Source organism: Accipiter gentilis, chromosome 4, assembly GCF_929443795.1.
Source record: "Accipiter gentilis chromosome 4, bAccGen1.1, whole genome shotgun sequence".
Taxonomy (NCBI): domain Eukaryota; kingdom Metazoa; phylum Chordata; class Aves; order Accipitriformes; family Accipitridae; genus Astur; species Astur gentilis.
The window spans coordinates 18,368,438-18,394,736 of record NC_064883.1 but is presented as its reverse complement, the minus strand read 5'-3'; positions in this window follow the sequence as shown (position 1 = coordinate 18,394,736).

Genomic DNA, 26,299 nt, shown 5'->3' with positions numbered 1-26,299 from the left:
TAAAACTATTCTAAGATTAGCTAGACATGTATATATTAAATCATATACATTTGCTTAAGCTAAATAGAAATAGGAAGTATCCCGGATTTCACTGATCACTATAAAAATAGTCAAGGAAGATATTTTGTTTGCTTTGTTAATAGGAATAAGGAACTGAGTTGTATAAAAGACATTTTTTTTTCTATTTCTAAAATAAATTTTTAGACTGCTTAGAAATTAAGACAGACAGGAATGAGCAACTATTCAAAATATTAATTTTCTCAATCTATTTGTCAATGGAAAGTTACATTAGGAAAAAACAAACTTTAAAGAGCTAAAGGGCATAGAAAAATGCAAGCCATACAGCATTGCATTTTCCTGAGCTGAGAGGAAACTAAAAGTACAAAGTGCATGGAGCAATGACAGTATTTGGTACTAGTTGACAATGACATGCAGAGCATCCTAAGCAATAGTGTTTATCTCACAGAGCATCTGAATTATTCATAGATTCCAACAGTAGAATAAATTTATTGTCTCCTATAAGAGATATAAGAGGTTGATAAACTGCTTTTCTGACCTTGGAGAACTTTGTTGGCACATTAAGGGACTTTGATACATAGCAAGGTGTAGACACTCGCTATGATTTGTTAGGTGCATTCTGCTGGGATTGCACTACCAGATGAATTGAAAACAAAAAACCTCTCTCAAGAAAGAAGCATGAGAAAAAAAAGAACCAAACAGTGGATTCTCTCCCATTGTCCCTGTGGTAATCATCACAAAAAAATGCACAGGGGGGGGAAATGCTGAGTAACTTCTGTTCTTGGTTTTGTGGGGATTTTGGTTTGTTTGTTTGTTTGTTTTCAACTACTAACATCTGGAGAAGGGGAGATGGACTGTTGTGTTCTCTTTGGTTTTCTGCTGTCTATGTATTTTCCACACCACTGCATCTGCCCCATCCTGCTTTGCTCACCAAGTATGGCTCTGTACTTCAAACTGGGGTTCCAACGAATGACAGCAGGGCCTCAGAGAGTCTACACCTAAGATCCTACTGGTGGGGAAGCAAGGACTTGGTTCTCTAGTATGGTACAAACACCCTTCGAATGTGGAAGATGGGAAAAACTTGGTGGAGCAAAAAAATGCAGCACAACTGAAAGGTGTCTTTCAAAGGGTAAGGAGAAAGAGTGGCATTAATTACAGGCAACACAGGTTGTTTCAGAGCATTCATCTTAATATCCTCTCTTGCATCTCTAGGGATTTAGTCTGCTACTTTAGCACCAGAATCTTTTCTTTCTCTTCTGGCTGGATAGGCCAATACAGCTTACAGAAGTGGTTAAATTACCTGTTTTTCTCAACCTCGTGGACTCAAGAGTTGTAACTGCAGAGGTAGTGGCATCAGCACACAGGGCCTCCAGAGATCAGCAGTTTGCCTCACAAAACTGCCATCTGTAACTCTGAATAATTAAATATAACTGATAATCAATCAGAAGCATATGGTTAGCATAACAGAAATTGAACTGTCGCTGAAGTCAGGGAAAAAGGTGCTTCGCTGAGGATTAAGAAGATTGGATTTTGGTTACCTGCACACTATATTGCATGTGAATAAAAAGAGAATTTTAGATTCCAGTATAAGTAGTCTATTAATCCTAATAAATGCAACCATCTTTCCTACAGAAACATTTAACATGAGTTTAGTGCTTTTACCTCATTCTAATACTCCTGTCATAAAATAGCACAAAAATAATGTAGCATCTTAAGAGAAAACCACAGAGCCATCTTGTATAGGCTATTGAGAAAGATTTATTGTTTCCAGCTTGAAAACAGCAAGAAAAACATAAGAAGGTTAAGGGCTGAACTGTGATCACCTAACTCAAGCAAATGAAAACAAAGCAGGCAAAATGATCCTGCTTCTACAGCTTGTGAGAAACTGGGTGGGTAAACATGAGCAAGGCAGTGATGCTTCCTTTAAAATTATATATATTAAATAAGCAGCGGTCATGGGCCTTGGTACAAACAAAGGACCAGATTATAATATCTGGTTCTTAAAGTTCTCTGAAAATGCACACATGAAGTCCCGTAGGCTTTTATTATCTAGCTTGGGAGATTCACCATGATGAGCACCGGAATTTGTTATTCAAACACAAATCACTGTGGGTGGACGGGAAATTTAAAGTCTTACGGTGACTCCAAGACACAGCAAACTACAAACAGTAACTGTACTTACCACAAACCAGGAGGAAAAGAATTGCTGCCAAGGGCCACAGCCCCTTCCTTTACAAGGAGTTCCTTGTAGTTCTATCGGCCATTGGCAACCGCTGGCACACCCATATTTTAATGCTTCCAACTCATAAAGGCACAGTTTTGTCCACATCGTCCTTCCATCTTCCAGCTTTCTCTAGGAAGAGCTTACTTCGGCTGAAAGAAGCCCACGTGATCTTTCAGCCCATAACTGTTACTCCCTAGGGGAGTCCACAGTCCAAATCGCACTATTATTCCAAAAGATGGGAAGGGTCATAGCTGGAAAACTTGGTGAGCCCTACAGGCAACTAGTAAGGACCAGTATATTATTAATGTATGCAAATACACACACACAACTACACAAAATGGGGGGTTATTCACTTTGAGGCATCTGTGTTCATAGGCACAGCCCTGGTAATACTGCATGCTTGAGCCCTAAGTGACTGAAAATGTCAAAGAGTAGTTATATATGCCTCTGACAATGAATAATCAGCAAGGGATTGACAGTAAGCATAGGTAATTTTGATTGAATAGACTCTCTAGGTTCACATGGACAATTCAGAAGCCCATTATACTTGTTTAATGAACATGAGTAGAGTAATAGAGATCATTCATTAATTCACTACATTAATTGAAGCCAGTATTGTTACCTTTTGTCTTTGTTTAATTCTGCCATTATCTGACCCAGCTTTATATTGTTGATATATTTAATACTCTGTGAACTGTTTCGTGTTGACTCTTTGATGTATTATAAAAAATTCAATACAATTTCATTAAGAACAGGACTGAAGTAGGATAAACAGTAACTCCAGTTCTAGTGCTATCTATATTTTAATTTTCAGTGTAAAATGTTCTGCCTGACCTTTTAGAAAGCTCTATTACATTAAATTAGGATGCTCTATTTCAATTGGCCTGTGTTCATATTGGCATTTCTAATAAACCTTGGAAAAGGAAAATATTTATAATTTAAGCTTGTCCATCACCAGATTCATGCAGAAATTGCAGACATTTTATGGAATAGAATATATATCTTTCAAGTAAAGCAAGAAAAATGGCTGGTGTAACTTTACAGCCTTTCATGAGGTAAAATGAATAGGTTTTCTGAGCCATTAAGACCTTGTCTAGGTTTCTTTCTTTCTCTGACACTTTTGGTTCCAAACCTGAACTTTGGTGGCTACTGGGATAGTATGTGAATTTGCTCATTTATTCATTTTTTGATAGTCCTGAGCCCTGTCTTTGCTTTAGCTGAAGACTGATGGCATGTTAACACTTCTGAGGTTATTTGTTCTTAAGTACATCTTCTAGGTTATATGTCATAATGACAAGCAGCCAGCATTGTAGGTGCCAGAAACATTACAGCCCTGTAGCAGGGTTACAGTTCATAGACTAAATCAGCTCAGAAGATGTATGGGTGGTCCAATGATTGCTGAGTGCTCACTCCAGGAGTTTAAAAGAGAGAATCAATGAGCCGCAACTGTGTAAAATAGGGGTCAAATATGTACAGCTGAGGCTCCACATATATCAGGTAGGGCTATGTTTTATCTTCTGGTGTGTAACATTTGTTACTGAAATATGGCTCAGAAACACTCTATTAGAAGTGGATTGGTGTTAATTAATTCAGATTACTGTCTGCTCTAGAAGGCAGGAGGATAGCAGTACTGTTCTGAGCCACCTTCAGCATATTGCTATCTCAAAATCTAAGTATCAACTCAAAATTGCCAAGAAGATATTTAATCAAAACTCTCTCCTCCACTGACTGCCCTTTGGTTTTGTATCAGTGATTTTCTTGCCAGCACAATCTGCTCCTCCAATCATGGCTTCCTTGCTTTTTCATCTGCATGACTTTCTACTCTGTGTTCCACTGGACTGTTGAATCTATTTCGGGTCTTTGTAACTATTTCTGGATAGATAAATAATATTGTCTCTACAGTCTTGATTCAGTTTTTTTTTGACATGAAAAGAAGCCTTGTACTGACTTTGAGAGACAAACCCCCAAGTTCAGGTGGACCAGTGAGAATTCAAAGACCCTCATCAGCTCAGCAAATCTAGCTTACCTCCAACACAAGAGAGAACAAGCTTGGAGAAACAAAATGTCCGTTCAAACCATTAAATCCTTTAATTCTCACACTCTGACAGCTGCTCTCTTTATTTGTACAGGTCTATAAGGATTCTTACAGTGACCCCCTGTGGGCTTCCATCCTCCACTTCTGGAGCAACCTAAACTGCTGCAGCATCCCTAACACTGAGTTGTTATTTTCCCTACCCTAGATTGGAGATAGTTTCACGGAGGAATTTGATCTCACACCTACTTTCAACATACAGAAGCCATAGCCCATATCATTAATACATTTTTTGAGGGCGAATATAGATTTCCATTGCAATGGGACTGCTGGGGTTGTTGGTGGGAGGGGTGCTTTGAGGTTGTAGAACTTCTACAATGAGAAAGCTGGAGCATGTCTGATCCTCCCATTCATGGAGCGAGGACTCTTACTGCTGTCCCTCTGAGCATTTGTGAAGTCGAGGTTTCTGAGCTAGTGTTTGGGAAACTGAGATAAGAACAACTTTAAGGAACGGAGGGAAAAGAGTTGTAAATGCTTAGTGTGCTAGCTACTTTGAATTTTAGCAAGAAAAGAAAAATTAGATAAATATGAATATAGAAGCAACTAAAAGCAATACCATCGAGGAGGGAAAATAGCAACTAGAAGGTACTAATATTGATAAGAACAATACTAAAAGCAGTATAATTTTTGAAAGAGTTATGTTTAATCTTGTAAGAAAATTGTATATGACCATTCATGCTGTTGCAGGCAACTCAGAATTAGGCAGGAGGAATACAGATAAAACAGGATTGCTGAGAAAGGAGTGCAGGTTACTTAACTGATTTTTAAGAAGGGCTGGGTAATTTCATGAAAATAACTATGATTATGATATGCTTACTATAAGAGGGACTAGTTGCCCAAGTCTTCTAGCCCTGTTTTTTAATGCTTTGTTAAAAGGGAAGCTATGTTAATTGGCATATGAAAGAAAATTTTACATTTAATTTCTTCTTGTTTAGTTTATAAGCAAATTTTATAATTAGTTAAAAACAGAATACTTTGTTGAAGCTACATCTTTTTATCCAACTCCAAGTTTTATTTCATTAAATTGAATTAAATAACATGCCAACATTTGAATTTTGAAACATTCAATAATTTTTCCCTTTTTCTTTGTAGTGGCTGACAAACTTATGTAAGTAAGTGGAATAATTTTTGTTCAGTTTTGTTGTTTTTAAAAAAATCCAATAAATGCAATGTACTGCAATGTGGAGCAATACAAGTGAGAATAATAGAATCTGGCCTTATCCTACCCCTTAAAAACTGTAAAAAAAAAATCAGAAAAGTTCCCTGGTCATTAAGAATAACAGTTGCTATATAAGTCTTCAGCAGACTGTTTAAGGAGTGTCCATCTTGCTTTCATTATCTGTATTAGTACTCTGCTCAGTGCTTAAAAGCTGTATTACTATTTACAACACTAGAATGTGTAGTAGTAAATGTATGTTTTCACTCACAGTTATTACTATCTATTTTAGAGTGAGGACTTCATTCCACTGGGTCTGAGAAATAATCTTGAAGTATTGGAGACAGTTTTTATTTTTGCTATGGGCCTTGAGGTTTAAGGAAAGAAGTGGATAGATAATAATTCTGCCGTCAGAATCTTTTATAACTCATTTTGTTACTTAAGCTACTAATGACATTTTATTAATATGTAGCTTTCAGCATGACATGGAAAACCATTATGTATTTTAGCATGGGGTAAACAGTCTTTCAGATAAAAAAAATAAAAATAAAAAAAGAAAGCTTTTTTATTAAGCCAGAAAAGACAGCCAAACAGGTCACTAAATGTCAATATCCTTATGTTATTTCAATGTGATTATGCCTGCCAGGGAAGAAGAATGAAGTATTCTATAAAGTGACCAGAGGATCAGGCTTTGACCCTTAAAAAAAATGCTTTTTCTTCTGCTGGTATGTTTCAAAAATTTAATCTGCTCCATGAGGTCTTCACGAGAAATGTGTTCATTAATGAGAGATGAATCTTAAATGCTTAGTGAGATTTTTAGGTACTGTTCCTATTCAATAAATGGGTACTGGGATAGACCTGGTTTGTTTCACCACACGTAGCTAATTGTCAAATAGTTAATCACTGAGTCTAAGTTAATCATTTAGCCTTCCTCAGTAACACATCAAGATAGAAAGATATTCCTTCCAGAGAGCAGTTTATATTCCATATACCTATTTTGGGATAATGAGGAAGTGCTTTTCTCTCTCAGTAGACTAGAAGAAGTCCAAATCTAAATTAGTCAATTCAGATTAGATGCCTGACAATATGGCTGACAGTAGATGAAACTCTCCCAGAAAAACCAAAGCCAAGAGCTTGTAAGGTATTTAATTCCCAGTAAAATCAATAGATGACAATAAGATGAAAGAATCTACGATAGTTTCTGGACAGAGTCCTGCCTAGAACAGCAGTGAAAATATAAGAGTCATTAGGGAAATTAAAATGGACCTCTTCAGGCCAGAACTGGCAATCCAATAGCTGCACCTTTTTCTCTCTAGGCTTTGTAATAGAAATCATACATAACTATATCGGGAAAAAGAGTTACAGTATAGCAATTATTTTTTCACCTGATTGGGAAAGAGATCTTTTCAAAGACTGTATCAAAAGCTAGACTTTTCTCCAGAAAATTGTCTGAATACGTCATGACATTTGAGGGTATGTACATGAAAGTCTGTGTTTTTTCCTGAGTATGGACCACAGTGAGATCCACATGAATTAGCTCTAATAATGGGCTGTACTTCTGTATGAGATATTGAAAACAGTGCACAAAAGATTTACTAAAAAAAAAATTTACCTAGGAAAATATTAGATACACCAAACTATAATATTTTCCTTATAGCAAAGAAAGCAAATATAGCTGGTTAAATAAGAGAACCAAATGTTGTTAGTTTCTTTCACTTGTTAAAGAGAATCCATCATTCCTGCCTTTAACTGTAGCAGCCTTGTTGTAGTGTAAGCTTTTAACAGTTATTCAGTCCTGTTCCCAGTTGAATCAATTATTTCGGCATGGGAGCAGGACTGAACCCAGCTGTTTAAATTCCTCCCATTTTCATTTGATCTTAACTCTCACAAATTTCCACTGCTTCAATTTAGAAGCACCCAATTGATTAAAATATTTTTGAACTGGATCTTTGATAAGGACCTTGGAATCTGGCTCAAGGATATTCAAACTTAATGCAAGGCATTCAGCCCAACAGGCCAGAAGTTAAACAAAACAGTCAAACTAATTTTCATGCAGACTAACAAATGAAAGGAATTCTTTTCAGATCCCAAGCAAAGATACTAATTTAAAAATCATGTTTTTCTGATAACTCACAGAACACACTGAACTTGTTGGAATCTTTGCTTTCCCAGAGACTGAAAATTAAATTGCTATTACTCAGTTTAAATATCAAATCACATTTTATGCTTAGCAGAAGTTAGAACTTGATCACAACAGCTCATTTAATATAAAAGACATGAGAAAGAGGCATTAGCTCCTATACTCTGAAATGCTTTATAACACAGTCCAATTTAAATAATTCAGATTCAGTACTTTAGCTAAAGATTAAGTTTTATGGGACAAAGAAATTTCTTTATGCATGTGAATAGGAGTGAGTAAAGATCACTGAACTCTGCATTTCTTTCTACAGGGGCCCTAAAAATCCATGTCAGGGCTATAAACATGCTTTCTGGTTATGTGTACTTAAGGTGGAATTCACATCTCTGACTGATAAGAATGTACAGGACTTGAAATTATTTCCACACTTATTCAGAAAGAGGGAGATCTGACCCCAGCACAGATTTAGAGTAAAGGGACTAAGAATTAGCTAGGTCTGCAGTTCTGTCTGAGTCCCTGCATCTTGGGTGTCTCGGCAGGCCCAGGGACCCTATCCTTCCCAGAAGGATATTGCCAGTAAATTCACATAAATCCACTGTCTGCTCTCCAGTGCACATCTGTGTGAGATGCATTTTGCAGACCATGGCAAACATGGACAGTCCTGTGCAACAATAATTCCTTTGAATCCCCCTATGTCATTGGCTGCAATTACTTCATTTACAAATGTACATTCTGGTATAACAGTAAACATGTATGTTATTATGCAGATTTATAGAAATAACAATAGTGGTAGCACTAGGCAGGTATTCACAAAAATACACAACAAAGTGAAGGAAATAAGCTACTCTGAAGCCATGGAATTAAGGAATCAGTAGCATGGTGTCCCAAGAGAGATTCACAGAGGTATCCCTGCTACTCATTTTCTGAAGCTGAAGGGACAAGTCATTTCTATTCCCTCTATTGACTGCCATCTAGGGGCCCTAAGGATTTTATAGTGCATATCTTTTGTGCCATCAGCAGTATTACTTTGTCTGTAGGGAATATAGAGAGGAAATTTTCCTTTTTCGTCACCTTAATGGTCATTGTTCCAGCAGATATCTAAGGCAGAAGCCTTGTAATTCTAAATGTAATCGTGGATAATAAACAAAAAAAAAGAAACTGGAACCCTTATTTAGCATTTTCTCTTGCTTTGCAATCTGTGTACAAAGTAAAACTATAAAATAGGTGCGATTAGTATCACCCATGACTTTATACAGTAAATTTGTAGTACTGAGGCATTAACAAAGAAAAGGATGGATTTTCCTGATCTCTAAACACTCTCAGCTCCCTCTGACTTGGCCACAATTTCTGGGTAATTTCTACTTCAGATAATCATGTCTCATGTTTGTTCTTTTGGTGTAGTTGTCATTCACTGGGCTTTTACACACCACAGCACTCACTTATCCAAAAAAGAATAGGCTTGGTTATCATTTTACACTTTTCACATTGATGACACCATACATTTTTTGAGAAGATCCTGGACTCTTCCGGAAAACAAGCAACATTGCCACTTGTTTTCTGAAGATCATTGCATACAAGCTATCACAGCTCACTGAGTTACTCCAGGAATAATTTCCCTAGACATTAAAGAGGCTGTACAGTGCTGTCAGTTTTAGTCAAGGCCACAGAAATTTTTTTATTTTTTGTCTTCTGTGTGATATATACATGTCTGCTCACATACTTATGTATTCTGCATGTAGTTTTCTTTCTCTTAGGGAAAGGTCTGTCTATCTGTCATGAACTATGAACTTCAAGTTAGCAACAAATGATGGAAGTTACACTTTAAAAATGGGAACTTAAAAATGTCAGAATAGTCTTTTGTGTGCATTCAGAGACTCTAAATGTGTTTGACACGGTACCATTATTTTTATATAAACCATCTAGCTTTACAATGCTGAAAGCCCTGTTAGATCTAATTGTCTGACCTTTTTTTCTTTTTTCTTCTTTTTTTTCTTTTTTCTTTTTTTTTTTTTTTTTTTTTTTTTGGATGTATACAGGATTTAATTTTAATTGGTTGTTACATTGTTATTCTTCTGTGGCCACCCAGAGATCTTTGTAAATAACATGTTACATCACAATGTTGTTCTCATTTCAGTCAGTAAATGCAATTTTAATGGGGGCTGCTTATTTATTTTATTTCATTTTGAGGGAAAATTAAGTGGAAAAAAAGCAAACAGTGATGGCTTTTTAAAGACCTCATTAAAAAATAAGCATCTTCTATTCTACCCACTTCTGTGACATGGAAGACAATATATTTTAAGCAAAAGACTTATCTTGACTTCAGGTCCTTCCTTTCCTGACCAATCAATGCCCCCCAAACACAGTGTTTAGATATACAGAAAACTTAAATCAAGACCTATACATGCCTGAAATAGCACTGTGTTGATAAGTAAATTTGGGAAAAAAAGAATGGCTTTTCTCTTATGGCTGTCTGCTTTGACCCAGAGAGTGATGGAAGAAGACAGTAATGGTACCTTCATCATTCTTGGAATTAGTGAAGCCCAAAAGATACTGAGCTTAATTCTGTTACTTTCAATCGTTTACCTCAAAGCATGCAAACCCACATTAGAACCAATGGAGCAGTTCATGGAGTAAAGTGAAAATTCACTGTGAGTAAGAATGACAGAATCCGGCTCTCAGAACAAAGTGAATAGTTATAAGCTGGGCTGTACAAGACATAAAGCACTGCTTGAAGCCTTTCTTCAGTGAGCTCTTAATACAGGTGCCAAGTGATACAAAAAGTTTTCAGTGAGAGAACCTGGAATGAGGACTGTGAAATTTTAGGGCACATGACAGTACAGGGATTTTGCACCCCAAATGTCTTATGATGTAAATGCATACACTAGAATAAAAAGAAATCAGTCACATTTTTTAATAATTTCTGAGTGACTGCTGACTTTTTCACATGGTCTCAGATTAATGCCTAAAGTCAGCTATTTTTCTACAACAGTCATAAATTAGAGAAAGAGCAATCTTTCTGTAAGGTATCAGAGTGAAACTAAAAATGACTGTGTCCTAGAAGGGCTACAACTTGTTATGTTGATTTAGGTAAGACATTGAAGTTTCTGTCTTCAGTTTTCTATCTATAAAACGAAACTAAACATACTTTTTTAATAATCTCATTCCCTGTCTGAATTTTCAAGAACAGGAACTATTCCATACTATGTACCTGTACCTGACTGAGTGAAGCTCCTACCTGGAGTGTGTAAACACTACTGTAATAAGTATGGAAATCTTAAAACACTGTTTTGGTGTAAAGGACATTCAAGAGAGCACAAAGCTAGACCACAAAAACATCAGAATACTTCCGCTTCACCTACTTCTATGGGTTAGAGGTACCTTTAGGTGCATGGATAGCTATCACAACAGTGCCGGTTTTTCCACACTAAATATAACTATGACAAAATCATAATTCTTTTTGTATGCCTCATAAGCCACTCTGTGTGGGTACGTGTAGGAGGGGAAGATTACTACCCAACACAAAATTCAGTTGTTCAGACTAAGTGAAAATGTAGTGCTCATATAGTCTGGCGAGTTGGGCAAGCAACAAATGGCCCCTCCCTTGAGGACCTGCTGACAAGCTACACTGTGTTTGCTTTTCTAGGCCATTTCACTTAAATAAAACTTTAAGCAGGTGATTTAGTTCCTTAAGTGAGTCTCAGAGACAGATTATTCTGGCAGGTGGTCCTCGTTGCCAGCATGCTTGATTGGTACAGTAAACCTATTCACTTATATTTGTGGATAACTTTCCAGTTACAGCCTCCCTAGAGTACTGCTCTTTCAAGCACCACTTTTACACCCCCTTATGCAGATGAAATTCAAGCTGGCTAGTACTCCTTTTGCATTCTTGTATTTAATTTTGACTGCACTGTAAATATGTGAATAGAATCCTACCCAACGATGAAGGCAAATATTCTACTCTCAGCTGCCTTAAGGGTTCTTCACCATCAACAAAAGGCAGCAGATGGGCCTGTTTGCTTGTTTGTTTTAAAGTGAGGGAGAAAGCAGAAGAGATTTTGTGATATTTTATCCTCTGTTGTGTGGGGCAATTTGGGTATAGAGGTCTGAGTGAAGATTGCCTCAGACTTCCGCACCACAAAACCTGCTTGTGCTTGTGTAAGGAAATATTTCCACATGTGATTTTTTTCTATTCCAACAGGAAATATTTCCAGATGATTCCTTGCACCATTCCTCAGCTAATGTTTCAAATATTGTGAGAAATGTCTTTGTTGTGGATTTCTAAGCCCTTATAGCCTCTGATCCATTCTGTGTTTGCTTCAGGTCAGTGCTTTCTGGCCCATAGTTATAGTAAAAAAAAACCAAAACACTCTATTTGAGACACCAAGGTGTGACTCACCTTGACAGAGGAATAAAAGAGTTAAAACTCAGGCATGTGACTGAGCACACTGGACTAAGTATCATTGCCCAAGGGCTGTCAAAAATTTGGCTTTACTCTGGACTCTGCTTCTTGCTTGCTGTTTTTTGGTTTATATAGTGATATTAATATTCATTTCCCCAGCATAAAGAAATTCATTGGGATTTACTCTCAGCCAAACCATAGATCTACTACAGTTTTGCTTGCTGATGCAGCAGATGCTTGGAGAAAAATAAAATGGTATTACTCTGACAATTTAAAAACTGGCTGGACTATATTATGCTGTTCAATATATTTTATCTTGATCCTGGATGTACTCAAATATAGAATCACTTTTTTTGTCTGATGTACTCCATTATCTCAAACAGTCATGTCCATTATCAAAGGTCAAAGGCTAAATAAGCAGTAACAGCAAAATAGCAGTATCTATCTGTCTGCCTAACCTCTAAATGTGTATTTAACACATAGGCAGATTTTAGAGGAGGTTAAGGAATTTAGATACCTTACCTTAGTTGTTATTCATCTGCCATTTTCCACCATCTTTTTTGCACAGATTCTGCATAACTATAATGTAGATTTTCTGTCTGAAGTTAAGTCGCACTTGATATGCATAGCTATGGGGTACAAAGACCTGTGGGAAACTACAAATCAAAGAAAAATTCTCATGTGCTAGAGCCAGTAAGTGCTCTCTTATCTCTTTCTCTATAAAAATGTCACCCTTATATTAATTATCCATTTTTTTTCTCACTGCCATGTGAAAGGCAGGAAGACTTCTTCCCTGTCCAGGGGTGGTCAGGAGGCCTTCAGCCTAGAGATCAAAGGTAGGAAAGGAGGAGGAAGAGATAAAAATGAGGGAAGAGAGAGGGGAAAGTCATGAGATCCTGACCAAAAATGGAGTATATTTCTGTGAGAATATTTATTTTTACATTGTTTTATTGAGGAAAAAAGTTTTTCTTATAAAAAATAGAGCTTCCTAGAGCTACTTTTCTATTAAAAAATACAGATAATTTTCTCTGGGATGCATAATTTTATATCTAGAAGAAGGAATTTCAGTTGAAACCAACTTCTACAGTGCAAAGAATTTTGGTATAAAATTTTCGATCAGTAACAAATCATAAATGCACTCTATCCTCTACTTGTCCCTTTCTGCTCCAACTTTATTCCCATCTGGTGAAATATCAGCTTGTCACTGTTGCAGCTGATTTCTCAGTGAGTGACGTGCCCAGCGTCAGACAGGAAATGTGAGGCAGAGCCAGCCAACGAAGGCATTTTCCCAGTCCCAAGTTTGGTAACTTTATTTTCTTCTCCCTCTTTTTATTGACGGCATTTCTATTGTCAGTCTTCTGGCTCAGTGTTACGTTTAAATGAAGAGCAATTGTAACCTCAGGTATCTGGGCTCACACTGTCTTCATCAGACTAAAAACCCTTTTCCTGCTTAGCTACAAGTTAAAGCAGAATGTCACTTGTCATAAGACAGGCAAAACATGTGAAGAACAGGCCATTCCCTTGTTGTCAGGGTAAAATGCTTAAATGCTTCTGTTTCTGCCTTTCTTCCATTTCTGCTTATGTATATAACCATAAGGAGACCTCATGTATGTAATCATCCAAGCAGAAGACGGAATGGTTATTTATGAGAAAATGGAAAGAAAGGAATGGTACTACCACAGGAAAGTGGGGTTCGATGATTCCACTTAAAGCAGAGTATCGGGGAGAAACAGTGCTCAGCAAAGCAAAATCCTCAGCTCCGGTGTGATCGTCTATAAGCTGTGACAAAGCTAGGAGTAATAGCTGTGTCAGTAGGGAGAGGGAGGAGGCCAACACTTGCTCACAGTAGTCTCCTCATGCATCACTGTCAAGCAGCTTGTAGAGAAAAAGCAGCAAATCCTCACTGTGAAATTGTTTCTCAGATTCAAGCAGTGGCAGCAGCAATACAGTCTGCTGCTCTTGTAGAAAAGGTGTCAGCAAAGGGAACAAAGGTAGCCCCGTGAAAACAACTACCTGCTGAACCCATTTAAACAATATCCATGCAATGTTAGTAAAAAAGCTGCACAGCATAAAGATGGAGGAAGAGTACATTAAGCAAGCGTGGAGGTGAGGCATGAGAGAGAGTAAAGCAGTGCTTTGGAAAAGAAAACACTTCAGCTAAATTTTCTTGTCTGATTGCACTGCCCACAACTGCAGCTAGGGCAGTGCAGTTGCAGGAGCTGTGCCAGGCGCCGTTCTGCAGGCGTTGCAAGCCGGCGAGAAACAGACCTCAGGAGGGGTACCCAGCTGATACTAGGGACCAGATTACACTCTACACAGTAAATGAGGAACTGTCAAAAGCTGACTAGCCTGAGTTATAAAAATAATCAGCAGTCAGAGTGCCATGAGAAATATTTCTGTCGGGCTCTGTTAGAACCGCCTGTTTGCAATGCTCTGGGCCTCCAGACCAAGCGAGGATGGGGAAAGTCAGCACCAGCCCTGGGCTCCCCATAAAGAAAATATGGATTAGCAAGTCTGTGTGGGTTTCTGTCTTCACTAGTCCTGATAGCAGAAGCTATTCGAAGTCGTATACGTAAGCTTGCAGTGTGATAGAGAATGATGCAGTGAACCAGCTTAAGCATATCTGCGAAAAAAAAATGGTTTCCCTAATTTACATAGGCCCTGCCTGCCTTGTAATTAATTTTGACTAATTTAGTAATGGGGACTTGATCTGAACCTGCTTCATCTGATAATTATCCAGCAATTCTGACTCGAACAGGAAAGAAGGATGTGTTGCGGTATGGTTTCCCTTGCATATTAAGGTGCTAACACCTTTGAAATGAACAAGGCAGACCGTTTAGTCCATCTCAGCATTTCTCAGCTATGTTAAAGGGTCATTTACTCCACGACACTGTTGGTTTTAATTTGAGTTTGTAGTTTATCGCTATTTATCACTATTCAGTCACCACAACTGCAATGTATACAAATAAAGGCAAGCACTTAAAACATTGTCTCAAATCGAATCACTAATGCTATGCATTTTTTACTGCCCTTTAACACTGGCATCCAATAAAGAACTATGGCTAATAATAAAAGTAGAACTGTAATTGAGGTAAATGTCATTCCCACTGAAATATAAATGATGTGTTTATGAGAAGACGATGCTGTCCTATGGGACAAATTATTATATACAGTAGGCTGGAGAATAAGAATGCAAGCTCCATGGGTCAAAAAGTGGCAGGATGCCTGCAAATTTCAAAAGTGTGGAATTGCAAGATTTGGCCAGAATTCGCTATTAATACATTTATTGTGCTAGTGCTTCTTTAAAAGTTCTTTCCTTTCATAGCTTACCTCTATATGTTCAGCCCACCTGCTTAATCATGCTATTTTTGTTTCTTTTGTTTCTTGTGGTTGGAAAAACCTGAGAGTTAATTTCACAGAAGCGCCTGCTCACTGCTTCAACGAATTAGTAAACCTACTGGTTCTAAAGTAAGAAATTTCATTATGTTCTCTTACTTTCATAAACATACTTCTAGATGAGCAATCTATTCTGAAACTGATACCCCATCCAGATTTATAAACCTGAGCTTATGAACTTGATAGACTCTCATGACAAAACATAGGTATCAGCTGACTTAGGAGAAATCCTGCTGTTGCCTTTGTGGGACAGCAAAAGTCACACAATTTGTGTGACTTAACTGGAGAAGTGCTATCAGAAAGATGATTTTATGACACCCTATTAGGCAGAGCACGATGGTGTAGAACTCATATCACAGTTTATTAATTTGTTGTGCTGGGTGTCTTCTTCTCAGGAGTGTTCTTCCAAGCTGGAGTAGCACTTTAGATTTTGGCTGGGTTACCCAGTCCACCAAATAACTGTAAAACCCTGGCATTAATGAGGTTTATATACCTTTACATACACTTCATACACCTGAAAGAATCAAACTGTAACTAGGCTTCATGTATTTGTAAATATACATTCTGATGATCAAGAACAGCAATGATTTGCCCAAACATGAATCAAAGAGCAAAACTCTTTTTGCTTTTATATGCCTGAAAAGAGGATAACCATGAACACAAATTAAATGTATAGTAATAATGAATTTGAATAAAACATTTAGCATTCTTTTTAAAAATATAATCATAAAAATCATCATAATTTAAACTATTATCCATCTAGTTTGAGGTGAATGAAATAGAAGACAAAGTAGAAGTATATTTAAAATGCAATAATTTTACATGTTGTGAACTAAAATAGTTACATTTTTATCACAACTATAAAGGGTGAGGGTTTTTTTCCATTTTATTGTGTACAGTGGAAGATTTTAAGAGTGAATAAGTTCTTATATGTTCATTAATACAGTCTTTATTGGATATTCATAAAAACAAGAATAAAATATGCCTAATAGGCACAGTTTGACTGTGAGTCAAAAATATTTTTGTTCAAAATATTAAGAAATACAGAAGTGCACAGCATTTGGAAATATTTCTTTAATAGCATGTTATGTAGCTGAAAGACTGCAAAAGTACCATGTGATAAAATTGCAGTTTCCATGGTAACCTTGATTGTTTTTAATAGGAAGGAACTAAGAGACATAAAACATGACTTGATTGGCAGCTGCCCTAGGGCTGCATCAATGCCTATAACATAACCAAAATGCAATTTGTTTATTAATACTAAGCAACAAGCTACCTTTTTTCTTGCTGCTGATTTCACCACTACATTTTCAATGTCTAGTGTTTTGTAATAAGTTCTAAAAACAGTACTGACACTTTAAACAGCAAAAAATTAGAATTCCCCTGAGATGTAAAAGGTAGAAAAGTTACTGCTTTTGGTCTGTGTTTGCAAAAGTTTAGAGAAATGTGACTCCTGTTATTCTTTCTGTGTTATTAATTAAATTTTTTGTATTGAAGGCTCCCCAGCTTCAGCGTCTTTAGACACATGAGTAAATTTGTATCCACTTTCCAGCATAACAATAACTTACACTCATCACTTCTCGTTACTCAGTCTCTCTTTTCTGTTTGATCCAAATCTCTGTTGTCCATATGGTGCTGCTTGATTACAATTTCTTCCCTAGGAAGATTCACATCAGAGACAAATCAGTTGTTTTAATAATTGCAAGTTAATTGTAACATCGCATTGCTAAATACTCTATGTTTGCTCTGCTAGGGTATTAGACAACAAGATATATGGAAGAAACGGCATCTGCCCTGAAAATAAATGACACAGGAGCCACCAATGAACAAACTCATCCCTATAAAATCTGTCTAGTTAAAAATGCTCTCCTGGTAATATTTTGATATAGCTGCATTTTATTTATGGTGTTTCTGGATGTCTTGATTCCGAGAGCAGACATCTCAAGACACTCCCAAAAGTGCTGTTGCTGTGGTGAAGTGGGATTCCAAAAAGCATCAATACTTTTGCTAAGACATCAATGTCTTTTGCTAAGTGGTATTATACACCCTAAATCCAGGAAGTCACATTTTTGACTGAGCTTAAAAGTAACAGGGAGGAAGAGTGTGAAGAGCTGCCCCTCATCTACCAAAACTTTGCCTGGCTCCTTCTCTGGGCACAAGCTCAGCTCTTCTCAAAAAGTGAGCCAGAGCTCCACTTCTTTTTAACTTCAGCTTCAGTCTAAAGGAACTTTGCGAATTGATGCTGATTTCTCAGCCTGTGCTCTCTGCTGCTCCACTGGACTTCTCACATGGCCGCCCATCAGTTTTCCCCTTCAGACTTCCTGTCAGAACTAATGGTGGACTCAAAGCCTGCTTTGGTACCAGTACTCCAGAGAGGCTGACAGCCAAATGGCAGCTCAGGCACATTCTTCCATACATGGGCAGTCATACTCCAAACCTATTTCTGCTTCTACTACTCCAGGCCTATCTCTGTGCCTAGACACTGTGGGCATTTTTTACTGCTTTCTCTACTATTTCTCACACGTAACAGACATACCTAGTAATAATTTGTTTCCTTCTTTATTCTCAGGTTACTTTATAGCTATAGCTTCATGCATTCAAAACTCTTTAAAATCAGAAGAACAGCTTTTCCATCCAAGTTAATGACATCATACGCTGGGTTAAGAAACTGTGATATGAGTTCTACACCATCTTGCTCTGCCTAATAGGGTGTCATAAAATCATCTTTGTGATAGCACTTCTCCAGTTAAGTTTCACTGCTTACTTTACTGTATCACAAATCCAATCAGGTCCACTTCTGCAGAGTCATTGCATAAACTCTTCAGATGAAGGAACCCAGAATGAAACATCAGAGTTGGATAATTCAGGCATAACCTTCCCGTCCTTTCCCCACTTTGCTTGGCTTTTCTTAATCATCAGCTACAGCTGTAGTTCACAACTTTTGTGCCATTTCATGAGCATGGGAAGAATAATAACATATTATCATTTATACGACCAAACCCAAAAGAAAATCTATGCAACACTCAGTAAATGTAAACATGAGTAAGCAAAAACCAATATAATGGTAATGATAGGGCAAAATACACCAAATCCTGACAGTGAGGAAAAGAGGTCACAGGAAAGATAACACAAGTTAAAAGATACTGAAAGACTATTTTAAAGGCAGATTTTACCATGCAGTCACTTCAGAGTCATTAGTGTGGAGTCTGTATCAACAGACTAGCTAACATAGCATCCTCAGATTTGCTATAGACATAGAGAGCTCTTTCTGTTGGTGTATGACCAAGAAGTTTATGAAAGACACATCAGAGTACAACTGAAAAAGACAGCGTGGTAGTTCAAGGCCAGACTACCTGGTATATTGCCTAACGAGGAGAGTTTCTTCCCCTTCTGCTCACCACTGTTAGACTATTCCAAGTAGTGGTGATATTATTGAGACTGTTCTTTTGCTGAAGAGGGTGGGAGGAAGGGACATTCTATATATCATTAGGAAGTTACACTTGCTATCATGAAGCAAGCTGTTAAGCAAGTTCATTGGTGCAATATGATGTCTGGGGCTAGAAAAATCTGGTAGAAAGTAATCAGGTGTCCATTTTGGCCAGAAAATCTCAGATTACCAAGGATTGTCTCAATGTCCCACTCAAAAATCTTCTAAATGCTTTTTTTTTTTTTTTTTTGTCCCAAATATTCAGAGAATCACAGAACTTTCTCACAAGCTACAACTCAGAGAAATAGCCAGTTCCTTGCATCTTGACAAGAAAATAGGAGATAGGGATTCCTTTTCTAATTCCAGGTTTATACGGGTCTATATAAGGAACATGTTCTAGCTTAACCTCTGTACTGGGTTGCAAAAGAATTTCAGGTTGTGCTGTGATCTGGGCATGCTGTTGCACACCGGTCTCCCTTGCTTTAATAGAAAAGAAATGCAGTCCTGGGTGGTGCTCCTGGTCAACAATGACCATGCCTCTGTCTAGGTTATAACGATGAACCCCAGAGTGGGCCACATTCTGAAATCAGTTTAGAAATGGACATAGTCTCTGTCATTATCTTCTATTTTAACTTGTGCGTTAGATCATTTTGAATGAGAAACTGTACACGTGAGTAAAATATTCACCAAATTTGTACCAAAGAGCTTACACTGACCTTCACAGTATCTTTTCAGAAAACAACTGTTTGCAGAAGACCCTATAAACAAATCCTGAACTATTAGTGAAGCGATCTTTGTAGGCTACTGTGCAGTCTGGAACTATTTGAAGATAAAATGTCTTTAAATAACGGGCACTGTCTCTTCAAGTAGTTTCTGAGTTCTCTTCATGTGACTGAAATTGTGCATATCAATATTTTCTTGATCCACAGGGAATAAGTCTTCACTAATTGTAATATTCACCGATGTCCTTGGTTCACAGAAACTCCTCTTTTTATTGAAATCTTGACATCTGTGTGTGTATATCCTTCAGAGTGATTAAGAATGTGCCTTCTCTTTTCTATAGGTGCAACAGAAAGTTCTGGCTTTCTAAGTCCTCGCCATGGGGTATACATATGGCTGTAATCCCCTGGTTGTGATTTGCAAACTCCTGATTTGTAAATTAGATATAGAAACATGATGAATTGTACGGGCCAAAATTCAGAAATAAGAAAAGAAATATGCAAAACAGTGAGTGAATTGAAGAAAACTTGATCAGGGTGATCTGTCTAGTCACAAATACAAAAATAGTACATCAAAACTTTAGCTGATTAGTGTATCGGTTTATTACTGGTAAAGCAGTTTCCCTGCCTTGCTATTCACTATGGACTTTCTCTCTCCTAATAATTCTACAAATTACAGCAGGTGAGAGCTCTCTGTTGTCTGGGAAGCATGTCTCCGTCTAGCCATGCTTTCTGGACAAAAATTATCCTGCAATTAGGCTGTCAGAGAATGGGATAGTGTGCTTTTATGACATTTGTGTCCAGTAATGTGCTGAGGATTGCTCTTACACCTCAATCTTTTCAGCATAGTCCACCATATATAGATATATATGTACTTAGTGTACATATATATAGACACTATATATGCACTACTTATATGTGTGTGTGTGTGTAATGTATGTACACTCTTTGGAGCAGTGGACTGTCAAGATCTATAATATTTCCAAAGTTCCAGTGGCTTAACATGTTCCCTTCAGGCAAGAAAGGAAGAAATTGACTGTGAAATAAAGAAACACAGAATTACACTTTATTCCTGAAATAAGTTACAGACTGGGGAAAAGCTGGTGATTACAGTCTCAGTGTTCTCATCACCTGTATGAATAGTGGTCTCAGGTCTTTGTGCTTGCTACTTTGGACCAGACAACACTTCTAGGTGTCTGCACTGACTATGGTATTATGTTCTTTTGAGCTTTCCAAACAGATAATGGAGTCTCTTCCCACTTCCACTTTTCCATGGGGGAGTTTCTTTTCTACAGCTCCAACAACCTCAGATCCTGAACAGAGCCTTTCAAACTCAATGGTCCTGTTAGTGGCAAAGTCTTGTTTCATTAAACTTTAGTCAGGAAATATAGGTGGTCCCTGTGGGCTCAGTCATAGCTACTAAGACACAGGCTGCTCACCAAGTGCCCTTTTCCCACAGGATCAGGAAGTTCAAAGCCATACCAAGCTCAAATGCAAGTAACGACCTCGTACAAACACATCCTCACCCAACTGGCCATGTGGGTGGAAATCGATACTTTTTTCCATTCTTTCTCAAACTTAAAATGAGGATTTTCTCAGAGTGTATGTGATTAGCTATTTTTAAGAAAAATATATATAAAAAAATACCCCAATCCAAAGAACTACATGTCTCTTATTTTATAGAATCATAGAATAATTTATGCTAGAAGAGAGACCTCTGGAAATCATCTAGACCCCAGGTGACCCATTCAAAGCAAGACTAGCTTCAAAGTTATATCAGGTTGCTCAGGACCATTTCCAGTTAAGTTTTGAATATTTCCAAAGACAAAGGCTCTGCAGCCTGTCCAGGCAGGTGTCATTATGATTATTTTTTTTCCTTCTATGCAATCAGAATTTACCTTACTAAAACTTGTGTCCATTGCCTCTAATTCTTTCACTTAGTAGCTGCAAAGAGTCTGGCTCCATCTTTTTTTCTTGTAACATCCCATTAAGTACTTGAAGACTGCAATTAGATCCCCCTCTTCAGCCTTTTCTTCTTCCACCTAAACAAATGGAGCTCCCTTAGTCTCTGCCCATATGTTATGTGGCACAGCCCCCAGTCGTCGTGGTTGCTCTTTTCATTATACTTGCTCCAGTTTGTCAGTATCTGTCTTGCAAAGAGTGGCTTGAAACTCAGCATTAGCTACAGCTTTGTTCACATTTTCTCCAGAAATATGCCCCACAATAAAAAATCTTTCTTTGTATTTTCATTAGTATTTTTCTGTTCATGTAAACTACAAATGTTTCTAATCCAGCCATTTGATTCTATTTGCTTGATTGCAAAACTGCTTTCACATACAGGAGTCACCAGTCCATCTTTTTTTTTTTATTCCTCTGTCTTTAGCACACATAAAACATCCCTAATGACCTCCCTTCCCCCAAAAAACACCAGCAAAAAGACCTAGAGGTGGCTTTCTTATTACTGAGCTACTGTTTATTTATACAGTAGAAGCTATATAGCATTTGGGTAAAGTGACAAAGCTACATGATATTAATATTAGGCTGCTCAGTGAGCTGTGGAACTGACCATAGCCCATCAGCAAGCTAATTAATGAAAAAATGTGAGAAGTAAAGAGTATTTACTTCTGATATCACAAAAGGAAAATAAAAAGGAAAGAAAGAAAAAGAAAAATCTTACATAAATTGCTTAAAAAGTCTTCTGAGGATGTTTGAAAATACTTTGTGTCACAGGCATTGTATACTACAGTGTACACTGAGTGTTGAATTATCCCAAATTACTTAGACAGAAATACTGTGTAAAATGGAAAGCTATGAAAAAATTCTGTGATGAGGTCCTGCCCTGCTATGCTAGTCTGATATACTTTCTTCCTCCCCATGTAAGATATGAATCTACTTTCCGTACACGCTGGATTCTCCTAGATCTACAATAATGCAAGGATTTCCAAAGACCTGAGGCCATCCTCATGAGGGATGTAGTTCTACACTGGCTTGGACTTTTGGCTCCTCCCATGATTTTTCTTCTGAACAGAGCTCCTGACTCTCATAGTTGCAGGAATTGGAGAAATTGGCAGCTGTTTTCTCTTCTTCAGAAAAAAACCCTCAAAGCTAGGTACTAAGTTCAGCTTCCAGGCCCATCACACATGATGACTTTTTCAGGTGTCTTCCCAAACAGCAGACTGAAACCGTTCCTCTTCTGTCTCTGTTGTGGTGGGTTGACCCTGGCTGGATGCCAGGTGCCCACCAAAGCTGCTCTATCACTCCCCACACCACCCCCCTCAGCAGGGGAGAGAAAATATAACAAAGGGCTTGTGGGTTGAGATAAGGACAGGAGAGATCACTCACCAGTTACTGTCACAGGCAGAACAGACTCCACTTGGGGAAAATTAATTTATTGCCAATCAACCAGAGTAGGGTAATAAGAAACAAAGTCAAATCTCAAAACACCTTCCCTCCACCCCTCCCTCCTTCCTGGCTGAACTCCACTCCCCATTTTCTCTACCTTCTCCCCCCAGTGGAGCAGGGGGATGGGGAATGGGCGTTGCGGTCAGTTCATCACACGTTGTCTCTGCCGCTCCTTCCTCCTCAGGGGCAGGACTCCTCACACTCTCCTCCTGCTCCAGCGTGGGGTCCCTCCCAAGGCAGACAGTCCTCCGCAAACTTCTCCAACGTGAGTCCTTCCCACAGGCTGCAGTTCTTCACAAACTGCTCCAGCGTGAGTCCTTTCCACAGTGTGCAGTCCTTCAGGCACGGACTGCTCCAGCGTGGGTCACCCGTGGGGTCACAAGTCCTGCCAGCAAACATGCTCCAATGTGGGCTCCTCTCTCCATGGGGCCACAGGTCCTGCCAGGATCCTGCTCCAGTGCGGGCTTCCCATGGGGTCACAATCTCCTTCGGGCATCCACCTGCTCCGGCGTGGGGTCCTCCCCGGGCTGCAGGTGGATATCTGCTCCACCGTGGACCTCCCTGGGCTGCAGGGGGACAGCCTGCCTCACCAGGGTCTTCCCCAGGGGCTGCAGGGGAATCCCTGCTCCGGCGCCTGGAGCATCTCCTCCCCCTCCTTCTTCGCTGACCTTGGTGTCCGCAGGGCTGTTTTTTTCATGTATTCTCCCTCCTCTCTCCAGCTGCAGTTTCTGTGCCTCCTGCAACTTTCTTCCCTTCTTAAATCTGTTATCCCAAAGGCGTTACCACTATCACTGATTGACTGGGCCTTGGCCGGCGACGGGTCCATCTTAGAGCCGGCTGGTATTGACTCTCTCGAACACAAGGGAAGCTTCCAGCAGCTTCTTACAGAAGCCACCCCTGTAACCTCCTGCTACCCAAATCTTGACACACAAACCTGATACATATGTTTGGGCTACAAAGCAGTCATGTCTATATTGTGTAAAAAAAAATGAGAAAATTTGTTGCCTCACAGGAAGGCAAAATTGTAATATGGAAAGGACCTTAACTGTTATTAACCAGGAGAAATTATATAAATAGGATGTAGGTAGCAGTTGAACAAAAGCTATTTCTTTCTTTAAGCAAGTATAAAAGACAATCTAACTTGTAAGAGATATTTTTTTTCCTTAAAAACAAAATTTGAATTGTGTTTAAAACATTTTGTTGTTTCTTTGACTACAGTGAGTAGAACAAGGTATTTTGTTCCTTTCTACTATTCTGGTTTTTTTCTCAGAAAATTCTCTGTTCATCATTAAATTGTTATTTTAGTAGTAATTACTAGAGCCACACATGTTTTATTAGGCAAAAGATTTTAATGGAAAAATTTCATTTAATAACGTATTTTCCTATGAAGGCATGAGATACTTAGGATAGCTGGTATCCCAATGTAGTCCAACATTCACTTGAGAGAAAGCTAGATTCTGGTCCTTGCTTTACCTGACTCATTTTGCAGCTTTGTAGATATCACCCAATCATTGAGAGTCTCACTGTGATTTTGCCTGAATGTGTGTAAACATACAGAGATAAATTGCAGACGAGTCAGAAAGCTCTGTATCCAGAAAGTCTAGGATACAGAGGTTATCACAGACTGTCATTCAGACATCTATATCTCAGTCTGCAGAATGTCAGAGAATACATTTTGTGCATTTAATTTGCATTAATATATTAGTAACATGTTGTTATTAATTATTAATTAATCAATAAATCCAGTTTTTATTATTAATGTCATGATCTGGAATTACACAATCACTTTTACACCTGAATGATTGATTATCAGTCCTTCTTTTTCATGTAGGCTTTTCCTGATCCATTATCTAACTGTCCAGGCTCAAAAATTTAAATTTAATTGAATGAATCTTGGGTCTATATATCTGTTTATATCTCTGCTTATATATTTTTTTCATATATAGCTATATCTATTACTGGCAGATTTTAATAATCTGTAATTTTTTACTGTGTTGAATACCCATTTTTGTGTAATGAAGCAAGTCTTTAAGTTTTTAGCCTATGCAGCTATTTACCTGACAACTTGAAATAAACAGGAAGACTTACTAAAACCAACTATGGCACAGTATTTCACAGATATAAGTAAATACTGCCATGAGAAATTACATTGCAGATACATGCCATTATCTCTTAAAAGCACAGTGAAAATACGTCAGGGCAAGCAACCTGCCTCAGCAGATGGTTCATTATTTTTTTATTCATGTGCACTGCACATGTGTGTGTGCATGAACTCAAATTTAAAGCTATCTGGAATGTTTTTAATGGAATAATTTTAAATGCAGCTGAAGTTCTTGCTGGATCATGCTCATCCAGTGATGATTTTGTTAGGAAATACCTTCTCAAGAAGAGAATTTCTGACCAGACCTCGAGAAACATTCATCATCCCAGAGAAGCCAGCATTAGCAGGGATATGCCAGATCCATGTTCCCCTTATCCAGATCAGGTTCTAGAGCTTCTAGGTTCAGTGTCCCAGATGAATTCTAAACTGCTGGGATGATGGCTAGATAAAGTTGCGATCTTAATTTGCTGCTTTCTTTTTTCACGAGCTTGATAACATCTTTTGCAAAATAGGTAGTGTCTTTAAATTTCAAACAATTTCCTAAGCTAGAAAATTTGGGAAAATATTGTGTACAGACTTCCTTTTGATTCTTCTTACTTAATGTCTTTAAATGCTGGTCTGAGAGAGTTTGAAGCTCAAGTCTGTTTCCTGAATAAGGGTCACAACTAGTCTTGGGGGAAGAAGAGAGGTAAGCAGTCTTCCATTGTCTTTATGTGTCTCTAAAATGAAATCCAAACCAAATGCTTTCAGGGCAAGATGAGCTAAATATTGATTAGCTAAATATTAAAAAAGGTCTCCTATTTTTTCTACTTGATGGTCAATTAAACATCTTCCAGTCTTCATTCAGAGCTTTCATTCTTGGAAAGAGAAGGGGGTAAAATAACAAGAAGACACAATCACAGAGCATTCCCCTCCACACTGCAAGTCCAGATTTTTCAACAGCTGAGGAAGTTGTAACCAGTTAATACAAAGGAAAAGCCAATTCTTTAAAAAAATCTCAGTTTTGAATAAGACACCTTTCCAAGCATGTTGACCATATCATTCCGACTTGTTCACCCTGGCTTTCTAAAGACATCCTCATCATCTTGCTGGAGTGTTTAGAAAGCTTTCCCAATAAATTAAGTAATTTTTTTTTTTATTATATTCAATTTAATATTATTCAGATCCTAGATGGTTTCATAGCAAAAAGGAGTAGTTAAAACACAAAATCAACTCACAGATCTGAGAA